This window comes from Cricetulus griseus, chromosome X, assembly GCF_003668045.3.
Source record: "Cricetulus griseus strain 17A/GY chromosome X, alternate assembly CriGri-PICRH-1.0, whole genome shotgun sequence".
Taxonomy (NCBI): domain Eukaryota; kingdom Metazoa; phylum Chordata; class Mammalia; order Rodentia; family Cricetidae; genus Cricetulus; species Cricetulus griseus.
In genome coordinates this window covers 65,586,223-65,607,618 of record NC_048604.1, presented here as the reverse complement: position 1 = coordinate 65,607,618, position 21,396 = coordinate 65,586,223, and the positions used below count along the sequence as shown (strand labels likewise).

At 41.3% G+C, this 21,396-nt stretch overlaps 1 long non-coding RNA gene across 19 annotated transcripts in view; it reads right to left on the bottom strand.

Annotated features, from left to right (window-relative positions):
* The window catches only part of Magee2, a 156,642-nt gene that overhangs the window by 119,096 nt on the left and 16,150 nt on the right, over window positions 1-21,396 (bottom strand). For 2 of the 19 annotated variants that reach the window (XR_004771374.1, XR_003488411.2), the window contains exon 7: window positions 2,340-3,276. The exons of 13 other annotated variants lie outside the window; for them this stretch is intronic. This is a non-coding gene — a long non-coding RNA (MAGE family member E2). Of the gene's footprint in view, window positions 1-2,339; window positions 3,277-14,451; window positions 17,861-21,396 lie in introns of those variants that run through there. 4 more of the 19 variants (XR_003488425.2, XR_004771367.1, XR_004771373.1 and 1 more) reach the window with 4 other exon arrangements.

Below are 21,396 nucleotides of genomic sequence, written 5' to 3'. Positions count from 1 at the left end.
GGTACAACTAAAAGAAGAAAGTAAGAGAAAGATAATGTTATGGGGCACTTTCACATCTCACTATCATTCTTCACTGGATCAAAAAATACAATACTTGCAATATATGTTTATTCATTCAACAATCATGAATGGAGCCAGTCGCAACAGGAAAAATGAGTCAACAATAAAACACACACTAAGGATAACAGCAACAGCCAACGTGATACAACTGACCTTCTAGTGGGCAGAGAAGAGCCAAAAACATAGCAAAGTAATTAAGTATACAAAAAGAACAAAATACAATTTTCAAAAAGAATCCTAAATAGCAGGTTAAGAGGAAATGTTTGGATGTGGATTACCATTTAAGACATAGGCCAAACTGTAAAATGACATTTAATAGCCAAGGGTCATTGTCACACTGTGACATGATTAGAAGAATAGTAATTGCTGTTATCTGCCATGAAAAAATACTGAATATGAAGGCATACAAAAGGTGTACAAGTTCAATTTAGAGCCTGGGTCGAGCCTTGTGCAATTTTATCAATCAATCGGCAAAGAGTGAAGAGATGTATATTAGTTAATTCTCCACGGCTGTGAAGAATGATTAAGAAAGACAACTGAAAAGAAGGAATGGTTTATTCTGGTTCAGTTTCAGAGGTTTCACTCTATAGGCACTGGTCCTGTTGTTCTGGGTCTATGGTGACAAAGTACATCATGGAAGGAACACACGGCCAGGAGACCTGTTTGACTCATGGCAGTCAGGAAGCATGAGAAATGGGGCCAGACTGACATCCCACTAGTCTTCAAGAGCATGTCAAACATGGATTAATTTCCTTCTACTTGGCACCAGCTCCTAATGGTTCCACCATTACTGCCTCCCAGTAGCACCACAGCAGAAGAAGAAGCCTTCAAGACATGGACCTTTAGCAACAATTCAAGATCCAAATTATGATAAGGATGGACATGGTTGAAGAAATAAAGAAATTGATGATACATGAAAGAAATGAGCTGCTTGAAGATATGCATGAAAACCTAGAGGTAAAATGTTATCAGGTAATGTTCATTCTTTATGATCCATCCAAAAAACATTGTTTCCTTGTCTTTCCAGCCCCTGAATACAGGTTAGCTTTCGCTGAAGAAAATAGTATGAAGAAGTAAGTTGCCCTTTTTGCTTCCCCTTTTGGTCATGCAGAAGAGGCACAAATAGGCCTATGGAACACAACCCACCCAGACTTAGGGCTTACAAAAGTGAAAAAGCATCCAGAAATGACATTCAGAGCTGGAAAAGGGAAACCAGTAAGACTTCCATAGATAATCTTCAAGTAGGGACTCACTTACTAACAAGATTTGGAGTCCCATTGCCTACTTGCTCCAAACTGCCATACATGGACACCTATAGTTCCTACAAAATGTTTTAAAATGGGAGTTTATATGCTTAAACCAAAACTTTTGCTAAAACGTATTTAAGAAAAAACAATTTCTTGCAGTACACACATCTATGTACCCTGCCACACACACATAGGTACGTATAAATGTATGGATTCTTCCAGAGGAAGGTTCTCCTCAAAGTATTTTTCTTGTTAAGTTTCATGACAGCAAAATAGTTCCTGTGCCCAAGGTTCATACACAGGGTATCAAACAAATGCAGACTTGAGAAGGGAGTTAGGACCAATCTTCACTGTCTATTTAGTGTCCTAAGAAATTCAAACAGTGGCTGCAAAGACAACTATGATGGTGCCTCCTCCACTGACATACACAAAAGCCAGGTACCTAGGTATGTGGAAGGGGAGCTTTCTCCACCAATATTTCAGTGTGTAAGAGATCCTATCTTGGATCACACTGATTCTACTAGGTCCACTGTTTGCCTCTAATCTGTGTTCTAAGCAGGATCTTCTTTCATTCCATCATTGGGAAGATATGCTCTGCTTCCTTTTTATTAGTTTTATTTAGGAGGAAGCCTGGGCATTCTGTAACAATTTTGGGCCCTCCTTTTGTATTATCTGACATACTAGGACGGACATACAGATAGTTTTGTCGGTACTGCTATGAACTGAAGTAGTGGCCAATCTAAATTGCTGCATGGTCCCTCTCTCTTGACATCCATAGTGTCATATTCTTAGCCACTATTTCTATCACTTATGTGACAAAGCAAAGATTCATGTAGCAATTAGATCTCAACAGGACAATTATGTTACCTGACAATTGGTAGGCTATAGCCTGATGTGGGCAACAAGAGCTATATTTTTGGATACTAGCCACCTCTCATGTTCTCCAGAAGCCTCCAAGAACCAGAATCTATGAAGTCACTCTTTTAGAAGAGCTTTGGTCAAGAGCTGGGGCCGTAAGGAGCAATATCTTACCCCTCTGTACTGCCTGGCGCACAACAAGGATATCCTGTAGTACCTCCTCCCGTGGTACATGTAGCTCCTCACTGACTTGATGAAGCTCTGGAACCTGAATGGGGCCATGGAGATACCTGGGCATTCTCTCCATCTAATCCAGTAGTCCTCTGCCACAAATCAGGCACAATCTGTTTTAACTTTGTCCTCATTTGTTATAACTATAACAAATACACACAAAATCACTGGCACTAGAAGACAAGTAGCTTCCTAGAAACAGTCCTACATGTCTTAGGAACCAGAAAATGTGCCCTTTAACAACAGTGAACATACAGGTACCAAATAGAAATTACTTGGATACCACACCCTCCATCCCCATACACACATTTAGATAGGTACACTAACCTTAATTTATCACTAGTTTGGTAATAAGATCATTCAGTCTCTTCATTTACAGTATGGTGATCCCAATATTTACAAAAATTATTTTAAGTTATCTGAGATGATTGCTGGCCAATAACCACACGTCATCTTATTCAGGGAGTGAACACTCGCAATGCTCCTTACCTCTTTGTTCACCAGGGCCCAACATTTTCCAGATAAAGCTTAGGAAGGATTTCTTCCTGGTGGCCAAAACTAGAATCTTCTAGTTAACCCCAGTCTGGTTCAGACTTGTTGGTTCCTTCCTGTTTTTTCCTCCTACATACTAGATTTCTCTTATCATCTTTCTGTGTTCAAGCAGATACTTGGAAAAAAACAATACAGATAGTGGGGTCTAAAAATGCTACAGCCTGCCTGCTCTTAGAAGACAGGACCTTGAAGAAGCTAATCCTCCACTTCATTAATAACCAGACTCACCTAAGAAAGCCAGGGTACAATACAGCACAAGGCCGATAGTAGAGTCCATGGACCAGCTATGACTCAGACTTTGCATGTGACGTGTAAGTGATCCAAGCTCCTAGAGAATTCAGTTTACTGGTTAGCAAAGAGCTGCAGCACCAGTTGTAGTAGTCGTTCTCAAATTTAATTATGTATCAGAATTATCTGAAAAATGCACAAAACATGGATGCCTGGGCCCAAAACCAGGTTCTAATTTATTGAGTCTAGGCTTTACATTTCTAACAAGTTCTCTTGTGATGCCATTGTTGGTCTGAAGAATTATGCTTGTAGAAACCCTGGGTTAGAGATGAAGCCACATTGAAATCATGGCTGTATTTCTTTGTTTTTAAATTGATGCAATTACGCCAGCTTTAGTTTCTTATATTTAAAGAGTTCAGATATCAATGTGTCCAGGTTATTCGGAGTGAGGAAATCTAGCATGAGTTAGCATTTAGTAATTCACAAATAGATATAAGCAGTCAGTAATGACTGGCTCAAAACATACCATGGCATGACATTTCATCTTCCTCTCATCTCCCTTTCTCAACTATAAGAAATTTCTGTCCTTAAAATATAATGTACCCACTCAGGGGACAGGTAAGCGTGAGCCTCGCTCTCGGACCGGACTCACCCTAGGCAAACCAAGGAATCCAGAGTCTGCAGACATCACAGTGCTAGTCCTGCTTCCACCCACCAGAAGAGGGAGTGTCTCAGACCCACCTGCACCCATCATGAGACCAAATGTGAGTATTGGAAGAGAACCTTGGACTTGTACCCACCAGGAGAGGAAGAGACCCCACCTGTACCCACTAGAAGAAGGGATGGGAAGACAACAATATAAGAATATATTCAACAACAGAAAATCCAATATGATACCACCAGAGTCTAGGGACTCTATACCAGCAAGACTGGAACATCCCAACACAGATGAATCAGAAAGAATATGCCGTTAAAAAACAATTTCAGCCGAACGTTGGTGGCACACGCCTTTAATCCCAGCACTCGGGAGGTAGAGGCAGGCGGATCTCTGTGAGTTCGAGGCCAGCCTGGGCTCCAGAGTGAGTGCCAGGATAGGCTCCAAAGCTACACAGTGAAACCCTGTCTCAAAAAACAAACAAACAAACAAACAAACAAAACAATTTCATGAAAATGCTAGAAATGAGAAAATCCTTTAAAGAAAGAAAAAACAAACAAAATAATTCAAGAAATGGAGGAAAAGACAAACCAAAAATTGCAAGAAACAATTCAAACAGTGCAAGGTTTGAAAGCTGAAATAGAGACAATAAATACAGTCTGTGGGAATGCTGGAGTTAGAAAAGCAGGAACTACAGATGCAAGCATAACCAACAAAATACAAGAGAAGGAAGGGAGAATCTCAAGAGTTGAAGATACACTAGGAGAAATAGATTCATCAACCAAAGAAAATCTCAAGTCCAACAAATCCTTAACACAAAATATCCAGGAAATATGGGACACCGTGAAACGACCAAACCTAAGAATAGGTATAGAAAGTAAAGAAACCCAACTCAAAGGTGCAGAAAACATATTCAACAAAATCATAGAAGAAAACTTTCCCAACCTAAAGAAAGACATGCCAATGAAAGTACAAGAAGCCTACAGAACACCAAATAGAGTGGACCACAAAAAAAAAAGTCCCCTTGCCACATAATAATCAAAACAACAAACATACAGAATAAAGTGTTGTGCCCAAATTCTGAACCCCCAAATCACCAAAAGGCCCATTTTGATGCAAAAGCAAAGAGTCTTTTATTGCAGTTGTTTAACAAGCTAACCCCATTAGCTCAGGCCCTTCATCCATCCACCATGGCAGATGGCTGGAGGAAAGACCCCAAGAAACCATGAGACAGGGATCTTATAGTGCAGCGTAAGGGGAGTTTCTAGGGGTACGCAACAGTCTCAGGATTGGTGTGCCTCCAGGCTTAGACAAACCTGCCCTGTGTTGGTTGGTTAACTGGTTGTTATGGCCCATAGGCCCTCCCAGGGCAGTTGCTATGCTCTGCACGTCACTGTTAACAGTGCACTTGTCCGCAAAGCACACCCAGAGCCATAAAGCACAGCCCCACCAGCTAACTTCCGATGGGTTCCTTGCCAGGAGGAGGGCATCTAACCTCCTAGTGACCAGGGCAGGCCCAGCAAGGTCGGGCAAGCACATGTTAGCCTGTCATGGCTGCCAAAATGGGGGGGGGGGGGCTGGTCCTTTCATTCCCCCCTTCTCGAAGTACCAGTGGGTGACCCAAGTCCTTCCTGTTAGGGGCTCAAAGGATTGTACCAGGTAACAGGCTCTGCCATTAGCTGACAGAGTTTTCTGAGGGAGTGACATCTGTATCTGCTGTCACACTGTCCCCTATGTAAGGGAATTTCCTTCTGACTTCGCATCACAACCAGGGAAAAGGGGTGACGTATTCTTTCCCATGCTATTTCCTGCTGACTTTGGGACGAAGTTAGGGACCCAAGAAGGCAGAAATGCCAGTCAAAAGCAAAAAGGAAATTCAGGCAAAGGTAGCCATCAGAAGTAGTTGGTTGGCAGACTCTGTTGAAGAGACAGAGGGTGTCCACATCAGCTGGACTGGTTCACATTCACAGCAAGTCAAGGGCTCACAGGCTTCAGGAGCTGTAGCCAGCAACTGATACTCAGATGTGTCTGCCAGAAGCAGAAACGTGTTTAAGACATGTTTAAACTTGGAACAGAAGGTAAAACTTACTTAATTGGAACTCTTAGGCCCTTAGTTTTAGTGATCAGAAAGTGTGGGGGTTCCAAGACTAGGGCAGAAAATCCCATCCTGAAGAACAGACAGATAGGATAACATAGGTTGTACTTATCTGGAGTCCTTTTGACCTGTGAGAACTGGATCTAAGCTTTATGACTTTTGATGCTCTGAAGTCTATATCAGCTTTATTATACAAAGAACATAACAGTTTTAGATATGTTAGCATTATTAATCTGTACTGAAACCCACAGTGCAGAAAAAGCAGATACCTGGGTATCTTTCAAAGAGCAGGAATGTATTCATATTTCTAAGTCTAGCAAAAACTACAGATTTGGGCTAGAAGCATGTACATTTTTCTTCTGTCCAGAGAGCCAGGTATGGATTGGACAGAGGTGCCTTAGGCCTGATGAAAAGCCCTTTAAGTTTGTACTTAGATGACAACCAAAACAAACCTAAAAACCTTGAGCATGTGACTGAACAGCAGGTAGTCACTGCCCTATCGGCTTATCAGAAGTTTATTAAATGTTAATTAAGCTCTGAACTTTTATATCTTTAAACTTTTATGTTCTTACATCCTTATATCTTTATTGAGGAGCCATATTAAGGCTTGATTTTTACATATATAAAATAAGGTACCAAGCTGACTATAGTCTTGTAGATTTGGCTGCCTGATACAGCCAAGAGACAACCATTAGGGCTTTCAGAGATCTAAGAAGGATAAATTTTATACAGTTTCCGAATCTACTAAAAAGCGACAGGGACCAGTCCATATACAGTTAGCCATACCCAAGTCTCCATCAGCATCAGAGCCAGAAGTATCAATCTTCGCCAGGCCTATAAGGTGAGAATTTTCTTTCTCTCTGTGGAAGAGGGACATGGAAAAGACTAACCTTGTTTTATCTAGGCAAAAGGGGTGCAATCAATTTTCCAGTGTCCAGCACCTTTGTCGGCAGTCTGGGCTAGGTCCTGGAAGGCAGCAGGTGTCACATTTAAGCATCTCGCTCACTGGTCAGCATCAACACAATCCAGGTGCAGGAACCGTGGTGCCTCGTAATCTTCTATGGAGACTTTGGGTCACTGTCAGGATCTGGCACTCTGTCTAATATTATAAACTTTTAAATTAATATTTTAAATGCCATATTTTGCAGGTCTCTGAAGCATTAGAGGTTTGTATACTTAAAGAGACAGAGTAAACTTAAAACTGCCAGTGACAAGAAAGCAGATCCACTGCTCAAGTGAAACAGGCAGGTTTTTTGCGTGAAATGTGTGCTCTACTGGAAGGGCACGCCAATCCGTAAACTAACCATGCACAACAGAGCCAGTGAAAGAAAACAAAGAGATAAAAGGCAAAAGTAAATGAATTGTGTCTGACAAGAAGCTGGCTAGACAGTCTCTGTGTCTGGGTACATTTCTGAATAGGCAACTTGTTAGGACATAGACCTGGCTGACCCTGCCCCCTAATGACTGGCAGGCATGCACAGGGACATGCTATGTCACCCATCACCCATTATGGCCTGCCTGAGGACACTGCACATGTGTGGAACCTCAGTGTACATGTGCAGTCTTCCCTTTAAAAGTTCCAACTTCCCTGCTTCCCACCCCCCTCTTTCTTCCTCTCTGTCCTGTTCTGTTCTTCATTTCTTTCTCGTTAGCTATCCTGCCCTATAATAAACTGGTTAATATATTCTCTTAGTCTCATCTCTCGCCCTTCTTTATTTCTAATTTAAGCAGAAATCTAACACCACTTTGTTTTCAGTTACTTGCTTAAGCTTAACTGTTGAAAATATAAACTCTATTAATTTGTATTTTTAACATCTTATATTAGGTTAGCAGCTTTTATAAAACTAGAACTTTACATGGTCAGGGTTAGCCTTAAAAATAATGATTTTAAATGTAAGTAGAACCATTAACAATAAAAACATTTTAAAAGCACAAATATCTTATAACCTTATGAATTTAAACATTTTAAAAAACTGTTCTTAAAAAGAAATTTAAAACCCCTTAATATCTTTCTGTAAAATTAAAAATAAAATATTCTTTGACTTTAAAATCATTATCACCTGGGTGACTGTTAAATTACAAAGTTTAGCATTCCTGTATATAGAAGCATCAATAATTTTAAATTTTAATTTAAAAAAACTTGTTTATAAGATGGTACCTAATTTCCATGTGGTCACCTTCAGTCAAGATGAGGGTCCAAGTATCTTTTTCAACTTCAGCAAAATGGATTCCAGTCAGCCATGTGACCACCTTGCCATGTGGCTGACTGCAAATGGCAGCAACCTGCACCATATCTGTTTTAGTTCTATGCTTGCAACAAAACTTAGATTATGCCAGAAAACACAGATAGAACTTTTTAACAAAACAAGCATATATAATTTTTTGAGAAATAAACAGAACTTTTTAAACAGAATTAACTTAATATGGTTAAAATTTCAACTTATATTACAAATTATTGAAATTAGAATTTGTAGATATGAAAAGCTATAGCAAACAGTTTACATTTCCCTTTTCCTCTTATGGTTTCATAATAACTTTAAGGCCTTTCCCTTTCTTCAGAAAGTCTGGATCTGACCAGATGGCTCACCCACCCCCCACCATGTAGTTAGGGCAGAGTCCTGGAGTAAGCCCAGACCCTCAGGCCACATAAAGGGACCAGCTCCCCATTTCAGCAGCCATAAAAGCCTAGCACATGCTTGTCTGACCTTGCCTTGGTCACTAGGGGGTCAGATGCCTGCCTCGTGGCAAGGAACCAATCAGAAGTTAGCTGATGGTGCTATGCTTTACAGCTCTGGGTGTGCTTTATGAACAAGTGCAAAGCAATGACACCGCGCAGAGCATAGCAATTGCCTTTGGGAGGGCCTATGGGCCATAATAACCAGTTGACCAATCAACACAGGGCAAGCCTGGAGGCACACCAATCCTGAGCCTGTGTGTACCCCCAGACACTCCCATTATGCTGCCCTATAAGACCTGTATGCAGACGCTTCTCGCCATCTTTCCTGGCCATCCGCCACAGTGGATGGATGAACGTGGGTTTAGCTCGTTAAAAAACTGCAATAAACACTCGGAAGGCAGAAACAGGCAGATCTCTGTGAGTTCAAGGCCAGCCTGGTCTCCAGAGCGAGTGCCAAGATAGGCTCCAAAGCTACATACACAGAGTAACCCTGTCTCGAAAAACAAAACAAAACAAAACAAAACAAAAACTGCAATAAAGCCTCGTGATGTTTTCATCAAGCTTTCGACTCCGCCTGGTGATTGGGGTCGTCGCATCTAGGTCCTGGACTGAGATCCTAGGGACCTGAACCTCCGGGGGTCTTTCATACACAATGGTGGGAAAGAGACCCCCAAGGCTTCCCTGCCCCAAAATTCTGCACACCACGTGTGTGAACCATGGAGAAGGCCAGCAAATGGCAGAGGAGTCCCTGCCTTGCAAGCCATGTGCTCAGGGCAGGGAAACTCCTGCGGCATGGGAGGACCCTCAGCAGGATGGCATTTGCGGCAGAGAGAGCACCCCAATTTGTATGCCTCACAGACAGGCAGGTGAGGATGGAGAGAAAAACATGCATGCACTGGCTGGGCTCAGCTGTGAGGGCCATAGCAGCAGCCTCGCCACATGCTCAGGGACATGGTCCCCACTGCAGCACGCTCTAACCGATGGCACATGGCAGAGGGACCCCTGCCCTGCACACCACACCACATGCTCAGGTCAGCAAGAAAAGACCCCTACCTACGCGCAGAAACCAGAGCTAAAACAACCAGAAACAAGGACCAAAGGTTCAACAGCCAAAGACACAAATAAACTTCCACCGGGAAAACAGAAAGTTACCTTGTGTGGCGCCACATGACTCAATGAAAGGGGGGGGAGGGTCCTGGTGGATTTTGGGAATCCCGAGTGAGACCCCAAAAGTTGTGCCCAAATTCTGAACCCCCAAATCACCAAGAGGCCCATTTCAATGCAAAAGTAAAGAGTCTTTCATTGCAGTTGTTTAACAAGGTAACCCCATTAGCTCGTGCCCTTCATTCATCCACCAACAGATGGCTGGAGAAAGACTCCGGAAAACCACGAGACAGGGATCTGCTGCGGAAGCATAAGGGGAGTGTCTGGGGGTATGCAAGTTTCAGGATTGGTGTGCTTCCAGGCATGGACAACCTGCTATGCTCTGCACATCACTGTTGTGCACACCCAGAGCTGAAAAGCACAGCCCCATCAGCTAACTTCTGATTAGTTCCTTGCCACAAGGAGGGCATCTGACCTCCTAGTGACCAGAGCAGGCCCAGCATGGTCAGGCAAGCACATGTTAGCCTGTCATGGCTGCCAAAACCGGAGCGGGGGTGGTGGGGGAGAGTGAGGGAGCTGGTCCCTTCAAAAGAATATTAAAAGAAGCAAAAGAAAAAGGCCAAGTAAAATATGAAGGCAAACCTATCAGAATTACACCAGACTTCTCCATGGAAACTCTGAAAGCCAGAAGGTCCTGGATAGATATGCTACAAACACTAAGAGACCACAGATGCCAGCCCAAACTACTATACCCAGCAAAACTCTCAATCACTATAGATGAAGAAAACCAGATATTCTGTTGGGCCCTTCCCCCATTGGGGTCTGCTGACCATCTCATGATTAGGAGTTTACTTGTTGTTTCCCTCCTTCAGACAAATCCTGAAATCAAGAATGCAAAATATCCGTCCATCCCTATTGCTGGAGGGACTTGGGTACATAAACTTTTGACTTGGGTAGTTTTCCACTGTGTCTGCTGACTGGTATATAAGCCTTCCCTCCTTTGAAATAAACGGCATTCTCCTTGCAAGAATGACCCACTGTCTTGTCTTTATTTGAATCCTCAGGCAGCTCACCCAAATTGGTGAAAAATGTATCACTGGTGCTACAATGAATATTCCATGACATAGCCAGATTTAAACAATACATATTGACAAATCCAGCCCTACAGAAAGCACTGGAAGGAAAACTCCAACCTAAGGAAGTTAACTACACTCACAAAAACATAGGCAATAGATAATCCCACTTTACCAAAAGCCAAAATAAAATGTGGGGTGAATCCATACACAATACCAACAACAACAACAAATGCAAAACAAACAAGAATACCTAATAGTCTTAATTTCCCTCAATATTAATGGTCTTAACTTGCCTATAAAAAGACACAGGCTAAAACAATGGATACAGAGAAAGAATCCATCCTTTTGCTGCATTCAAGAAATACACCTCAACTTCAAAGACAGATGGTACCACAGAGTAAAGGGGTGGGATAAGATTTTCCAATGAAGCTGGGCGTGGTGGCACACCTTTAATCCCAGCACTCTGGAGGCAGAGACAGGCAATCTCTGTGAGTTGTAGACAAGTCTGGTCTACAAGAGCAAGTTCAAGGATACAGAGAAAGCTACAGAGAAAGCCCATCTTGAAAAACCAAAAAAAAAAAAAAAAAAAAAAAAAAAAAAGATTTTCCAATCAAATGGACCCAAGAAACAAGCTGATGTAGCTATCGTAATATCTAATAAATTAGACTTCAGTCAAAAGAGATGAAGAAGGTCATTTCATATTCATGACAGGAAAAATCCATCAGGACAAAGTCTCAATTCTTAACATCTATGCCCCAAATACAAAGGCACCCAGGTTCGTAAAAGAAATATTACAAAACTCAAATCACACATAAAACTTCACACACTTATAGTGGAGACTTCAAGACCCTACTCTCACCACTAGACAGGACCACCAGACAGAAACTTAACAAAGAAACAAAAGAACTAACAGAGGTTATGACCCAATTGGGTTTCACACACATTTATGGAACATTCCATTCAAACATAAAAGAATATACCTTCTTCTCAGCGCCACAGGGAACCTTCTCTAAAATCGATCACATACTTGGCAACATAGCAATCCTCAACAGGTACAAAAAAATTGGAATAACCCTCTGTAAACTATCAGACCACAGTGGTTTAAAGTTGAATTCAACAACAACACAAATTGCAGAAACTCTATAAACTCATGGAAATTGAAAAATGCCCAATTGGACCATTCCTGGGTCGAGGAAGAAATAAAGAAAGAAACTAAAGACTTTCTAGAATTCAATGAAGATGAAAATACAACATACCCAAACTTACGGGACACTTTGAAAGCAGTGCTAAGAGGAAAGTTCATAGCACTAACTGCTCACATGAAGAACCCAGAAATACAGCTTTAATACAAAAAAAACAAAAAGCAAACTCACCCTGGAGAGGTAGACGCCAGGAAACAATCAAATTAAGGACTGAAATCAATAAAGTAGAAACAAAGAAAACAATACAAAGAATCAATGTAACAAAGAGTTGGTTCTAAGAAATGTAACAAAGATTGGTTCTTTGAGAAAATCAACAAGATAGACAAACCTTGATTCAACATAACCAAAAGGCAGAGAGAGAGAACATACAAATTAAGAAAATCAAAAATGAAAAGAGGAACAAAAAAAAAAAAAAGAGAGAGACACTGAGGAAATACAGAGAATCTTCAGGTCATACTTTGAAAACCTATACTCTAAAAAATTTGAAGATTGAAAGGAAAAGGGCAATCTTCTGGAAAGATGTCACTTACCAAAATTATCAAGAACAGATGAGCAATTTAAACAGATCTATAGCCCCTAATGATATAGAAGCAGTCATCAAAAGTCTCCCAACAAAAAAAAACCCAGAGCCAGATGATTTCAGTGCAGAATTCTACCAGAAATTCCAAGAACAGCAAATACCAATTCTCTTCAAAATATTCCACACAATAGAAGCAGAAGGGTCATTGCCAAACTCTTTTTACAAGGCTTCAATTACCTTGGTACCCAAGCCACACAACGACACAATGAAGAAAGAGAACTACAGACCAATATCCCTCATGAACATTGATGCAAAAATACTCAATACAATACTGGCAAATCGAATCCAAGAACACATCAGAGAAATCATCCACCATGATCAAGTAGGCTTCATCCCAGAGTTACAGGTAAGGTTCAACATATGAAAATGCATCAATGTAATACACCATATAAACAAACTGAAAAAGAAAATCACATGATCATTTCACTAGATGCTGAAAAAGCCTTTGACAAAATCCAACACCCCTTATGATAAAGGTCTTGGAGACATCAGGGATAACAGGAAATACCTAAACATAATAAAAGCAATATGCAGCCAGGCGTTGATGGCACATGCCTTTAATCCCAGCACTCGGGAGGGAGAGGCAGATGGATCTCTGAGTTGGAGGCCAGCCTAGGCTACAGAGCAAATGACAGGATAGACTCCAAAACTACACAGAGAAACCCTGTCTCGAAAAACCAAAAAACAAAAACAAAAAAAAAAATAATAAGACATGATGTTGGGGGGGATGAAGTTTGAGGCACCAAGAAGAGTGAGAGGGAGGTAGTGTTGAATGGATATGACCAAAATGCAATGTACCAATATATGAAATGTTATTTAAAACCAAATTTAAAACATGGTATCTAGCCGGTCAGAAATGGCGCATGCCTTTAATGCCAGCACTTGGGAGGCAGAGGCAGGCAGATCTCGGTGAGTTCAACTCCAGTCTGATATACAGAACAAGTTCCAGGACAGTCAAGGCTATGCAGAGAAACCCTGTTTTGAAAAACAAAAACAAATCATTAAAAAAACAAAACAAACAAAACTGTGGCACCATAATATGACAACAGCTATTGTTCACACATCAGGGGATAGCTAGAGATCAATGTCATATTGGAGAAGTGAGTTACATGGATTACAAGTCATTGGGGCTTTGGTATACCTGATTCCATTAAACAGGGCACAGCATTTTGCATTACAAAGAAATTTATAATAATAATGCTTGAGAAAAAACAGTTTCTTTTAAAAAAAACTCTAAATTTCTGTCTGGAATTTTGATTCAGAGAATGGGACTGAGACCGTCAAAACAGCATACTTTGTCAACATTTTAATGTGCATGACAGTTTAAATTTAAGTGAAAACAGTCCTCTATTGCCAATGCCTAGTCCAGAAATAAACAAAAAAATAATAACCTACCAGGTTTTCATAAATTTTCTGTAACCCAGGTCTACAAGGAGTTCCTTGTCACTCTCTAATTCCAGAACCCAATAAGCCTTGTCAAGAAATACTGCTTTCCTTGAAAGCATAACCAATTATATTTGTTTGAAACAGCTCTTTCATAAAGAAGTGTATTGCTTAATTTACTTCAGGGTCACATTACCAAGACATGAAATAGGACCTTCCTTTGTTTTTCCTCCCATAGGAACATCAACTCAAACATCAATTCACCCAGGAAAATACTTTCACAATGCACAAGGTCACCAAGTGAGAGAGTATAGCATGGAAATCAGAAATAAAGATGGAAGGACAATTTCACACTGTGTGTATTCACTCTACTCAAACCAGGCAACAGACCCTGGAGAGATACCTTCTAAGTAAGACAGTGAGAGGATAGTGAACACTGAACATTACCTCAAACCCCAGATCAAGACTGATGTAGTACCTCACATAAGACAAACACTGGCAGATTGTTCTTGAAAGCAGCAATTGATTTATTATAAAAGGTAGAAAGAGTCTCCAAAGAAATAAGGTCTCTTATACTGGTTAGTTGATCACTTTTTGGCTGATAAGAGATTTAAAATTGTTCTGGGAAACTTCTTGAAAACTATCACATTGGAAGTTTCCTTTAGCATTTCATGTTAACTATGGAAGGCAGTACGCAGACATTTGCAACATCATCATAGCGATATTTGGTCATTAATGTTGTATCTATTACCCGTATGCCAGAGATGCTCCTCAGGCCGAGCTGTAAGCACAGTAGTGTCAGGGTAAATGACAGAGATGAGCCTGGCTTCAACCTACCAAGCTTTCTTCCTGAGCATCCACACCAACGGACCGAAGTCGTATCAAACATTTTCAAAAGCAGTTTCATTTTCTTATCAGTGCAATTTGTTATCTTGCAGGTAATTTGAAAAGGTTCTTCTCGGGCTACAGTATCTGGAATTTTCTCCAAAGACAGCTTCAGTTCTCCACAACTTGGAGCTTCTCTTCGAAGCGGGACTGTGTGTAGCATTGGCATTTCTCCAAGTTCCCTTTTCCACACGATCTCTAACTTCCCCATTTCCATTAGCCCACTAAGGGTTCTCGCTTTCTCCAAATATTCCTCCTTGAACTGCAAGTGGTATAAGTAGTGGCGTCCTTCTGTTGCCTGCAGAAAGGTCCTGGTTCCAAACGTACACTCATCTTCTCCTTCCAGGTTGAGAGTGTTTAATGCTTCCTCAGTGTACATTTCAGGTAGCTTCAAGGACACCTCTCGTATAAACACAGTCGAATGGGAAATGTTTTCAATCTGGACTTCAAGAAACAAGTCATCCTTGTCTGAATTGTAAAACTTGGTTTTGACATCCAGTGGTTCGGAAGGATAAAACAAACAAATTTTGCTCAAAAACATCTGCACACTGAGTTGAAAAGACACTGAACTCTTGGGAATAACACTCCCAGGGTTCTCATTATTTTGTCACGAATGACATCATCAATGCAATGTCCTACCATTATAGCCATGGAGACCAAAAGATGTAAAGGTTGAGCTACTGTATAAAAACCAATGTGGTATAAGTCATTATTATGTTTTCAATGAAAAAGACTAAGTATGGCAGGGTAAGTGACCTAGAACTGACAAGTATGTATAATGTCACCAGACTCTAATTTTTAGGTCTGTCTGTAGTTGCTTAGTGTCTGTTCTTGGTATGCTATTAAGAAAGGAGAACAGTTGTAAAGCATAAAGGAGTTAGTTGATGGGTATGAGCTCTTGGCTGGGTAGTTCATAAGGGAGGTGGTGGTGATCTCAAGGATTTAGCTAGCTCTGGGAAGGGAAGCCTCTTGAGCAGAAGAATTGGGCCCCAACAGGTCAAAGTATTATTAAACATATATAATAAAAATATGATTGTGTACCCACTTGCTATAGTCACCGGGGGGGGGGGGAGGATAGGATGAGGTATGGTTAGACTCAGAACAAATCAGAAAAGATGTCACACAGAGGAAAGTACCTGCCTCAAAATAACTCCTACATCAATCAAGGTCTGATGTGAGGAGTAGAGCCAGTAGGAGAGATTATAGAACAATACTTATTGCAAGAATTTGCTTTACACAATGGTTAGCAACTATTTAAACAGTGCCTACAATGCTGTTTCTGTGACTGATGCAATTGCTTGAATTCCATGGGTAGGGATTTGGAAGGGAAGATGATAAAAAGATTAGAACCTTAAGAGAAAAAGCTGGAAGCCCAGAGGATGAAGTGAGGATGAAGTTGTTAACTGATAAAAGAGGCAGGCATCTTTGAGGCAAAGCTGAGCATAGCATACCATGTTCTTGTCTGCCATTTTTAACCCTTCAAATGTACACTAAACATACTCCAAAATGGATCTGACATCTTTCTTTTTTGAACTATGACCTTAATATGAACATGTTCAGGAATGTATATCTAAAGTATGTACCTATATGATATGTATAAGCTCTTCAAATGAAATCACCACGTTGGCTGGGTGGTGGTGGCACACACTTTTAATCCCAGCAAGTTGGAGGCAGATACAGGCGGATCACTGTGACTTTGAGGCCATCTTGGTCTACACAGCAAGACCCAGGATAGGCTCCAAAGCTGCAGAGAAACAATGTCTCAATAAATAAATAAATAAATAAATAAATAAATAAATAAATGTCACCATGCTGTCATTGTTCAAGAATGTTATTGCTTTGGAAAAAAGTCCTATGTTGCCCTTACCTGTGCCAAGTAACAGATTTTTTTCCCCATTCTTTAACAGTTTTGGCTATTTTTGATTTTTTTTATTTTTCAAGACAGGGTTTCTCTGTATTACTTTGGAGCCTGTCCTGAACTCACTCTGTAGACAAGGTTGGTTTCGAACTCATAAAGATCCACCTGCCTCTGCCTCCTGAGTGCTGGGATTAAAGGCGTGTGCCACCAATGCCTGACTGGCTATGCTTGATTTTAACATTGCATTCACCAAGATATGAACCTATTGTGTTTGCTTAGAATATCTGTTATAGATGACTCTGTGACTGGTGATGATTAATCCTGAGTCTAGAGCTATAAATGTTCAGTTTAATTAGCTATTGTTCCATCTTGAATTGAGCCAGCAGATAACCAATGAGTTTATATTACAGAATGGGTGCTACCTTCCTCCTACATTTCAAAATCTAAGAAGAATTCCCCCTGTGGTACTCTAACAGGAAAATGTAACTGTGGGAAATTAACTTCATCCTATCAAATAGAATATAAGTACATCATCAACCTCTATCTTTCAAACCATGGCTACTTTGCTGCTAGCACATTTGGGAAACAAGAAGCGTGTGTGGTGAAGTATGTTGGCTGATACCCACAAACTATGCCATCCTCACAAGACGAGGCTAAGGCTTCATATGATACTGATGATTATAAACTGTTGTTTAACCAACATACACTTTTTAGAGATATTAAAAAAAAAACTGTAGAGTTTGCAGCAGGAATAGAAAAAGAAAACCACAAGTGAATGTGTTTCTCTAGCTTTGATTCAGCCATGTAAGCTAAAAACACAGGAATCTCTCACTCCTCAGAGAAGCCTCTTTTTGCAGCAGACAGAGGCTCCTACAGAGATCAACAACTGGACAGTACAAAGAATAAGTAACTGTGGGATGCCCAAATGCAATAGGGACATCTACACAACAACCTCCATACCTAAGGCTCAGGGACCATTACAGAAGAGAGAGGCAGAAGGACTCTAAAAGCCATAGGGCCAGGACACCTGCTGCTAAATAGTGTCTCCTAGATGTGACAGGGATGGTATACTCACGAAATCTCAACAATATGGTTGCCCAAGCAAGACCTTCATAATGACAGCACTGGTGTGCCAATGCAGATAGGGGAAACTTCATAGGGCCCCATCCCTAGATGAAGAGTTACAAGAAATCAGTGGCTGCTGAGAAGTGATGAATCAGTTCTCTCATGGAAGAGGTAAGAAAGCCATCGGAGGAGTTGGAGGTAGGGATGAAGAGGTGGGAATGATGTAAATACAGTAGTCATGTATGAAATTCTCAAAAAATAAGTAATTAAGATAAAAAAAAAAAACAGTCCACGAGTACTGGAAAATGTACTGCTGAAATGCTGGCCTGTGGTGTATAAAGTAGATAAAGAGATGAGTGAGAAAGGAAAACTGAGTAGACAAGAACACTATAAATGAGCAGTGCTAATGGACTCAGAAGACTTCATAGATAACCTGGAAGGTAGAGTAGTGGATAAACATTGTTGGGCTTGATTTCAATATTTTTCAGGTTCTTCAGGATGATGGGAAAATTAGGAACGCACAGCTGTGGTAGATAGCCACTATTAGATCATATTAATTGACTGGAGGGGATGTTCTTTTTTTGAAAAGATAACTATGCATCTGCTTTTAAAATAGTACATAAGAAACAAAAATGGTATGAATTGAGAAGGAAACAACTATGGAACAATATGGAAACACCTGAAAATTATCTACCAAAATTGAAATTACATATGGATGTTGTCTGTGTTCAGAAAGTTTGTTGGGGAGGGTGACTTGGCTCAGTGGATAAAAGGCACTTAGTGGCAAGCCTTAAGAACTACCTTTGATCGCTGAGGCACACATGAGGGATGGAGAGTATCAGTCCCTGCAGGTTGTCCTCTGACCTCCACACATGTGCTGTGGCATGAACACACACTTATACTCAAACAAATGAACAAATTTAAATTTTAAACTATTATTAAAAGAGTATTGAAACAGGACCTTGTATTCGCTAGGCAAATGATTTACTGCTGAGCTAAATTAAGGCAATTATCCCACAAAGTGCTATATTTAAATGCAGAAACATAGTGGTGGTGGTACACACCTGTACTTTCAGCATTTGGAAAGCAGAGACAGAAGGAGTACCACAGATGAGAGGCTAGCCTGGTATATTTAGTGAATTCCAGGACATGCAGGACTACAAAGACCCTGTCTCAAAACCTTAAAAGAATGAGCAGTGTCATGTGAAAGCCAAAGGGAAGACTGTCTGCAAGAGGGAAGGGAACTGGCTAGAGTAAGAGGCAGAGGGCACAAGAAAGGGCAGTGGAGGAGGGCACAGATACAATAAAGTATGCTGGCACATATATATGAGAATGCTATAGTGAAACAATATTTTGCATGCTAACCTAGTTTTTTGAAAATTTATTTTTATATGCACAAGTGTTTTTCCTGCATGTATATGTGTATACCGCATGCATGTCTGGTGCCCACAGAGGTCAGAAAAAGAGTCTTGAATCTCCTGGAGCTGTAGTTACAGATCGTTGTTAACTGTTATGTGGATGCTAGGAACCAAATCCAAGTCCTCTGCAAGAGCAGCAAGTGTTATTAATGACTGAGTAATTTCTTTAGTCCCACTAACATGAAGTTTTCAAAGCTGAAAACCAACAGGAACAGTGCGATGGTTCACTGGGTAAAGAAAGGGACTTGGCAATCTGAGATGCATCTGTGGAATCCATATGTTGGAAGGAGAGAATTGACTCTATAAACTTCCTCTGACATCCACAGGAGCACCATGGCATATTAGCTCCCATACCCACATCAATACAAATACACATACATAAAAATGAATGAAAATGTAAAAAAATGTGAACATCAACAGCAATGATAAATACAGGCCTGGCACCTGAGGTGAGACTGGGCATTGCTCTGCCCCAACTTCCCCTATCACCCCCTGCTCACTCCTTCCTGAGCCTGTCCCTCGACAAGAGTGGACCTGCCCAGACAGGAAGGCCCACCCTGAGTCTGGTCACACCTCTCCCTGCTCTGCCCTCTGCCCTCCACCTGCCACCTGAGAAGAGAGGGAGAGACCCCACCAGAATCCACTGAAGGAAGGGATGGGAAGACAACAGAATAACAACACACTCAACAACAGAAAGACCCATATGACACCACCAGAATCTAGGGACTCCACACCAGCAAGAACTGAAAAGGCCAATGGAGAGGATGGAGAAGAGATGAACCTTAAAAATTATCTTATGTTTTGTGCATGGTGACAGATATGGATCTGTTTGCAATCATCTGCATGTCAGAATCCAGTTGTACCAACACCATTTGTTGAAGATTCTTTCTTTTTTCCACTGTATAGATTTAGCTTCTTTGTCAAAAATCAGGTGTTTATACATGTGTGGGTTAATATCAGGGTTTTCAATTCGATTGCATTGGTCTATCTGTCTGTCTTAGTGCCAATACCAAGCTTTTTTCAGAACTATGGCTCTATAATAGAACTTGAAGTCAGGGATGGTGATACCTCCAGAAGATGCATGGACCCCGGAGAATGGGAAGGGCCAGGATCTCCTGACCTAATTGGGAGCATGAGGGTAGGGGAGAGGGAGTTGGCAGAATGAGAGGAGGAGAAGAGGAGGGGAGAGGAGGAAATGGAGGAGCAGAAATGTTGAGTTGGGGGAAGAATACAGGAGAGCAGGATGAGAGATAACATAACAGAGGGAGCCATTATAGGTCCGAGGAGAGATCAGGCACTACAGAGATTTCCAGAGACCTACAAGGATGACACCAACTGACAATGCAGGCAATGATTGAGAGGCTACCCTAAATGCCCTTCCCCTATAATGAGACTGATGACTACTTTATATGCCATCCTAGAGCCCTCATCCAGTGGCTGATGGAAGCAGAGGCAGACACCCATAGATATACACTGAACTGAACTCTGCAACCCAGTTGTAGAGAGGGAGGAATGAAGACCAAAGGGGTCAGGACCAGGCTGGTGAAACCCACCAAAAAAGCTGGCCTGAACAAAGGGAGAGAACATGGACCCCAGACTGCTGTCTGAGAGGCCAGCACAGGACTAATCCAGATCCCTGAATATGGATGTCAATGAGGACGCCTCAGCAGTCTATGAGGCCCCTGGTGTGTTTCAGTATTTTTCCCTGGTGTAAGAAGGGACTTTGAGAGCCATCCAACATGAAGGGATGCTCTCTGCCTGGACACAGGAGGGAAGGGCTAGGCCCAGCCCAGGATGATGTGGTAGACTTTGGGGAGCCCTACCCTACCTGGGGAGTGGAGGGTGAATGGGGTGGAGGCAGGTGGGGGACAGGGGGGAAGGGTCGGGGAAGGGGGGGGGGGAGAAGGGATTGACCTGTGAAGCAAGCTTGTTCCTAATTTGAACTAATAAAAAATGAATAAATAGCCGGGCGTTGGTGGTGCACGCCTTTAATCCCAGCACTCGGGAGGCAGAAGCAGGCTGATCTCTCTGAGTTCCAGGCCAGTCTGGTCTGCAGAGTGAGTGCCCAGATAGGCTCCAAAGCTACACAGGGAAACCCTGTTTTGAAAAACCAAAATAAATAAAAAAATAAATAAATAAATATCTTATGAAGATGATATAAACCATTAAAGAGGAAACAAGAAAATCCCATAAGAAATAGAAGAAAAAAAAAACCAAAAAAA